The sequence below is a fragment of the Periplaneta americana genome, chromosome 6 (genome assembly GCF_040183065.1).
Source record: "Periplaneta americana isolate PAMFEO1 chromosome 6, P.americana_PAMFEO1_priV1, whole genome shotgun sequence".
NCBI lineage: Eukaryota > Metazoa > Arthropoda > Insecta > Blattodea > Blattidae > Periplaneta > Periplaneta americana.
In genome coordinates, this window is record NC_091122.1 from 62,351,199 (window position 1) to 62,358,869 (window position 7,671).

A 7,671-nucleotide genomic window follows, 5' to 3' on the forward strand; every position below is an offset into this window, starting at 1 on the left:
AAAAATTAACTGATCAATAAAAGCTAGACAGTTTATTGTAAAAGTTAAGAAGAGAGAAACATTTTTTTTATTAGCTCTTTGAAGAAGTGAAGATAGCAAAATTCAAAAGCATAGTGTTTGAAAAAAAGAATACATTAATACTGTATTATTCGCAGATGATAAGATAAGTTTTAATGTTAGCATACTATGAAATTGATCTACAAGTATATGTTACAAAACTTGATCATATTCTACAATATGAAAATATCTGCTAGTAAAACTAATGATAAGACTATGGGAAGTAAATATAAGAGAGTAGCTAAAGTAGTCATGAATAATAAACCATGGAAAAATTAACACTTTTAAGTAGGCTACTTAAGATATGACATATCAAGATGAAAAATTGATCAAGGTGTAGAAACTGATATTTTTAAACATAATAACATACAGGATAACAGGCAGGGTTTGGAATTGAACGGGTTACATCAGCTTCTTGTCTATGCGGATGATGTGAATATGTTAGGAGAAAATCCACAAACGATTAGGGAAAACACGGAAATTTTACTTGAAGCAAGTAAAGCGATCGGTTTGGAAGTAAATCCCGAAAAGACAAAGTATATGATTATGTCTCGTGACCAGAATATTGTACGAAATATAAATATAAAAATTGGAGATTTATCCTTCGAAGGGGTGGAAAAATTCAAATATCTTGGAGCAACAGTAACAAATATAAATGACACTCGGGAGGAAATTAAACACAGAATAAATATGGGAAATGCGTGTTATTATTCGATTGATAAGCTTTTATCATCTAGTCTGCTGTCCAAAAATCTGAAAGTTAGAATTTATAAAACAGTTATATTACCGGTTGTTCTTTATGGTTTTCAAACTTGGACTCTCACTCTGAGAGAGGAACATAGGTTAAGGGTGTTTGAGAATAAGGTTCTTAGGAAAATATTTGGGGCTAAGCGGGATGAAGTTACAGGAGAATGGAGAAAGTTACACAACGCAGAACTGCACGCATTGTATTCTTCACCTGACATAATTAGGAACATTAAATCCAGACGTTTGAGATGGGCAGGGCATGTAGCACGTATGGGCGAATCCAGAAATGCATATAGAGTGTTAGTTGGGAGACCAGAGGGAAAAAGACCTTTAGGGAGGCCGAGACGTAGATGGGAGGATAATATTTAAATGGATTTGAGTGAGGTGGGATATGATGATAGAGAATGGATTAATCTTGCACAGGATAGGGACCGATGGCGGGCTTATGTGAGGGCGGCAATGAACCTTCGGTTTCCTTAAAAGCCATTTGTAAGTAAATAAGTTACTTATGCGAATTCTAAATGAGGCAGTAGAGTAAGTGGACAACTTCAAATATTTGGGGTGTACTCTAAGCGTAACATGAGCTGCTGCCAAGACGTCAAAAGAAGAATAGCAATGGCAAAGGAAGCTTTTAATAGAAAAAGGAGCATCTTCTGCGAACATATGGAGAAATAACTAAGGAAGAAACTAGTGAAGTGCTTTGTGTGGATTGTGGCATTGTATGGGGCAGAAACATGGACATTACAACGAAGTGAAGAGAAGCGAATACAAGCATTTGAAATGTGGCTATAATTTTAGGACATAATGGGGCCTTTGAATTAGGGAACTTTTCAAGATTTAAATTAATGACCATCTTTAAATTAAGAATGTCCAGCGTTTACTCAGTTAATTTCATTGAAAGTATAGGGTTTATCTTTCATAGCATTAAAAATGTATATAGTGTATATATTTAGTATACGTTGCTGAATAATGGTACAATTTTTTAATCAGGTTCAGATTTATTTCGACTAGAGATATAAAACCAATTTCCATACTTCTTAGTAGAAAAACTGTGATGCAGAATATAGGTTAATACCACAACAAAACCGAAAACGCATTAGAATCGTAGCATTCTGTGCAGAAATTAAGATACGGCACCCATTGCACACAGGCGTGCTTGCAATATTGGAGAAAGCGAGACCGCAGGAGCAATTAGAATAAAATCCTTGTTTATGTCCATTGGAAGCACCCGAAGATTCCAATTACCATATTTCTCCTTTTATTTCTTATTTAAATCAAAGGGTCTGCCCCGCATTTGCAATAGATAGCAAAGGTCTCAGAACGCGGGCTCTTCAATGAGGATCTCAACAGATCCCGCCATAACTTGGCACGACATTTTTATGGCCACGCTGCAGTACAGTCTCCTTCAATAAGAACTGGTAGGAACGATATCGTCCCTGTTTCATAGCAATAATATTGCTATAGCCTATGACTGTTAGTTATAATTAGAGGGTAGATGTTGATGACCTAAAAATCTACTTATAATGATCATTAAAATGTCCTTAAACTTATGAAAAAATGACGTAAAATTAAAAGAAAAAGTCATTTAAATATTACTCATCGTACTCGCACCACAAATTTTTTAAAATTATTCACCTTGTTTCAATAACTGTCCTCCAAATCTTGGAGAGAGGAGGCAACTTCCTGGAATTTGGCTAAGATAAAGGAAAAGGACATGCAACAAAATGAAGGTTTTAAGGGAAAACTATTGAATTTAATGAGGGTTTACCAATGTCTTTCAATCAGGGGTAGTCCATGTCAGTGCCTTCATTCTCCGTCTCCTCCTCCTTCCGCGCTTCACTTTTATTACCAGATTTTCCAGATGAGGAAGTGTGAATGACAAAACAAATTGTGGGCGCAGCCTGCATTCTTTCAAATTTTGTGTTAAAAATACTGTCTACTACAGTAAACATCCCTTCCGAACCATGTTGAAGACACAACGTCCTGTCCAGGACATAGTGAAAGTTTCCCCCCTTTCAAACATAGATTATAAAGACACCCCCGTATCGACTAAAGAACAGTAGCAGTCAAAGCCCTCACTTAAACTAAGCTGCTGTCAAGCATTTTATATTACTATCGTTGTGTGAAGTGAAGCCTTCAGTGGAATGAGGGATGGACTTTAGAATCTGTTCCAAACTATAAAACTGAAACTTCGCTGTTATTCACTTATTCAGTAGGTAATTTTACTACTGTTCTATTTGGTTAGGAAATGATTTAACAGACCTATGGGTAAAAAATATAAAAATAACATATTAGTTCAAAAATGCGATATAGAAAATTACTTTATTACGTTGATATTAACATAGAAAAGATTTATATATTAATAGGCATCGTCCTAATGTGAAAAATAAGATGACTTTTCATCAACATCCAACCTTAGTTATAATATTCATACTTCTATGTCAAATATTCTGCAACTGGACAGATAGACGAAATATTGATTTAACTTGGATCAGATGGTTACATTCTGTGGTAGGAAACACAGTTTTTTTATACATTTAAAATAAAATAAAGAGAACAAAAGCAAGATTAGTACGCGCACATTATATGAATTCCAACAGAGAGATTTCCCGGAATGCTAGTAAATTATGAACCCAGCGGACAGCGAGATATTGGCTGGTCTGCGGCTAGTTAGCGGATGAATTTTGCTGGGCCATCAGGCATGGAGCCATGATACAGGTCATAACACGAGATCCAATGCGTCTCCAATGTCAGTAGTCTCATGTATTTTTAACCTGAATTCTATAATAAATCTGTTATACAGTGTGTTAATTAAGCATGGAATTTTTTTATTGGGTTATTTAACGACGCTGTATCAACTACGAGTTATTTCGCGTCGATGAGATTGGTGATAGCGAGATGGTATTTGGCAAGATGAGGAAAGTGTATACCAGATTTGTTATGTGAGTTCGAAAAAATTCAAATTTCTAAATCTTGGTATGAGTTCTATTAATTTTTCGCATTTCCAGTTTGCGTCTTCCAATTATAAATGTTGAACTGGCTATGGTCTTCGCAACGAATAAAGCTTTAATATTGTACATTGCAGTGATCATCAGTTCAATGTCTCCACACCTGTGGAGTAGCGGTTAGCGCGTCTGGTCGCGAAACCAGGTGCCCGGGTTCGATTCCCGGTGGGGACAAGTTACCTGGTTGAGGTTTTTTCCGGGGTTTTCTCTCATTCATTCGTTCGTTCATTCATTCATTCATTCTTTCATTCTATTCCATAGATCTTATATGAGCATTGAAGCTTTAAGATGTGGAACAAGCCACAATATTACAATTACAATTTTTACAAATTTTTATAGTTTTACAATTTAGTAATTTTCTACAATTTTTACAATTTTGTGCAAATTTTTACAATATTTTGGCGAGATGTAGTGAGATGAGGTAAGGTCCGAGGATTTGCCAAAATATTACCCGGCATTTGCCTTATGGTTGGGGAAAACCTCGGAAAAACCCAACCAGGTAATCAAATCAAAGGGGGGGTAATCAAATCAAAGGGGTTGATGCCAAGGACTTGCCATAGACTCGCCATAGACCATCCGGTTTCAGTCCCACGGCTTTGGAAAACCTCGGAAGAAACCAAAGACCAAAGGGGGATCCAACCCAAGCCCGAACGCAGCTCCGGATCAGCTGCCCAGCGAGTCTGCCGACTGAGCTACATCGATGGCTCTACTAAAAGTATATAATACATAGCCAATCAGATTATTGAATTTACAAACGCAAACGATCATTCGTCAGTTGACCTATATGTATAATACAAAACAAATAAGTTAATTAAGTTTAAGGCATAAACAATTCAACCAGTTGTGATATACAGAAATTGATAATACATATCATGGAAACTACTTCAAATTATAAACACAAACAATTTATCAATAGAGCTATATAGATTACTATTCAATTTAAAGCATATACAATTCATCGGCCAAAACTATACAAATATATACAATACAAAGTAGCATACTTTCTTTAAGCTATACAAATTTGTGCAATTAATATCAAGTAGATTAATTCAATCTATAATTATAAACAATTCATCAGCTGAGCTATACACACTACTATACAATTTACAGCATATACAATTCATCAATTGAGCTATACAGACTACCATTCAATTTACAGTAGGCCTATATACAATTCATCTGTAGAGCTACACAGACAAGTAATCATTTTAAAAGCATATACAATCAATTCATCAGCCAAACTATACAAACATATACAATCAAATTAGCTCAATTTACAAACTTATTTTCGTTAAGCTATACAATTCATATGAAGTAGATTAATTCAATTTATAAGCTTAAACAATTCATCAATTGACCTATGCAATATACTATTCAATTTACAGTACATACAATTCATCAGTTATGCTAAACAAAAATATACAATGCATAGTAAACAGATTAAGTCAATATAAAAACATATTTTAGTTGAGCTATATAAAATTGTAAATGTCATTTAAGTAGAATAATTCAATTCACAGGCATAAACAATTCATCAATTGTGAGCAAATGCTGGGTAACTTTCGGTGTTGGAACCCGGACTCATTTCACCGGTATTATCACCTTCATCTCATTCATACGTTAATAATCTAAGATGTTGATAAAGCGTCGTAAAATAACCTACTAAAATAAAAAAAAAAATTCTGGTGGCTGCAGATATGAATGTTTCCATTTCTTACTAACAATATTGATTTCGGGAGTGTACTGGCACACGTTTATGGTGTTATCGGCTGTTACAGTTCTATGCAGAACTCGTGATCCTCCTGGTTGTAGCGCTGGAGATGTTCATAGATATATATGTTAAACACATCTTTATTTATTTATTTATTTATTTCTTTGTTTTCTTCAGTCAGATTTCTGAGCACCTATTTTATACAATTTGAAAAATCCTGAATATGATGTTTAGCTCGTTCAGCCTATGGCTCATGATAGGACTCATGGAACGCGCAGCATATAGCATATCTGAAAATTTAGTGCGTCCATTTTTTAATTATTAGCACCATTCCAGTACTACCAAGGTAGTAGATGTCTTTTTCTTTACACACGTCGGCCTGGGTAGCGTAATCAGTATAGCGCTGGCCTTCTGTACTCGAGGTTGCGGGTTCGATCCTTGCCCAGGTCGATGGCATTTAAGTGTGCTTAAATGCGACAGGCTCATGTCAGTAGATTTACTGGCATGTAAAAGAACTCCGGCACACCGGTGACGATGATATAAACCTCAGCAGTTGGAAGCGTCGTTAAATAAATCATAATTTATTTTTTTTCTTTACACACTGAGAAACCTGAAGACAATTCACTGTACAACAGCATTCGAGAAACAGATATCTTCCATGTTAGTTTTCTCCTGTTAATTGTTTACAGAATAAAAAAGGATAAAAATGAAGGGTATAAAACTGACTAAGCCGGCATAGATTTGATATGAATAAATATTATTATAATCCAAGGATAAAATGGAATTTAAATTATTCACGCATTATTCGGAAATATTTTGTTTAAATAGTTAAGCTATTTTAAAACCCACAATTCTGCTTCGTTTGCAAATGCTGTATTTTCATTTTATATTCTTTCACTGGCCTACTAGCCTTAGCTCTGCCAGATTAAATAAATGAATTATTATTGTTATTATTATTATTATTATTATTATTATTATTATTATTATTATTATTATTATTAATTATTATATTGCTTAAATTAGGCAATGCGGTATGTTTTGGATTTCCCTTCACCTCAGCAAGCATAATCCAATAATTCCAATTATACTTGCTTTACTACAGTGCTGCTATGTTAATTTTTATAGAGTTTTTTCCTCTATCATAACAAAGTTATTTACAGGCCGATTATTTATTTCTGACAGCTCAGCGACGCGAAAGAGGGGAAATAATAGAAGTAGTGGGGAGAGCTCCGGAGTAGAGAGAAGGGCGAGCGGCTACTAAAGGAATGCAGTACAGCTTAATTGTACTAGAAAAACACCGCTCTACTCCACGCATGACACCCGATCGCTCTGAAGGCAAGCGACTAACTAACCCAAACACCCCTTGGCGTAACTAAATGGACTCGCCTGACCCAGGCGCACATTGCCGGCGACTGTCAGGACTAAATAATCGTACTGTAAATAAATGAAGAGTAAAGGTGAAAACAATCAACGTCACAATTCTTTTAAGGAAGATGTCGTCTTGTAATTCAGTATATTACTGCAAAATTTATTGCTGTTTCTAATGAAAAAGTAGGAAAGGATGACTGTATCCATGGTGACAATTATTCTGCTTTACCAGATTTGATAAGAGCAACATTAAAGTTTTATAGTAATATACTGAATTAGATGATAACATCACCCTTACGAAAATTGTGACTTTGATTGTTTTTCTCCTGTACTCTTCAAATATTAAAAAAGTGTCTGACATAGGACAGTCTTGTATTTATATTCCAATTAGCACTATTTCTCTTTGATTAATCTTTATTCTTCTTCCTGCTATAATTTGTAGTCATGTAGTCATTTGAAATCCCTCTCAAGCAATGGGCTCCGTTGTGTTTCATGATGCACAGATGTTTGCTCCATAAATAATTCTATTCTACAAAACATCCAGGGATCAGCATTTCCACAGTACAAGGCATACCCGCAATCATAAGTATATAAATAGTTAGTACGTAATAACTGGAGTGCAATTTGAAACGTCACACTCGACCAATATATAAAATATTAACGTCATAACTGTAGCAATTAAGATATATAAATGTTACAAAATTACGACCGCGGAATTTGTGTTATTAGGTGCACCAGTGGCGAGGCTTAATGGAATCGTGCATATAATGCTGAATTAAAACA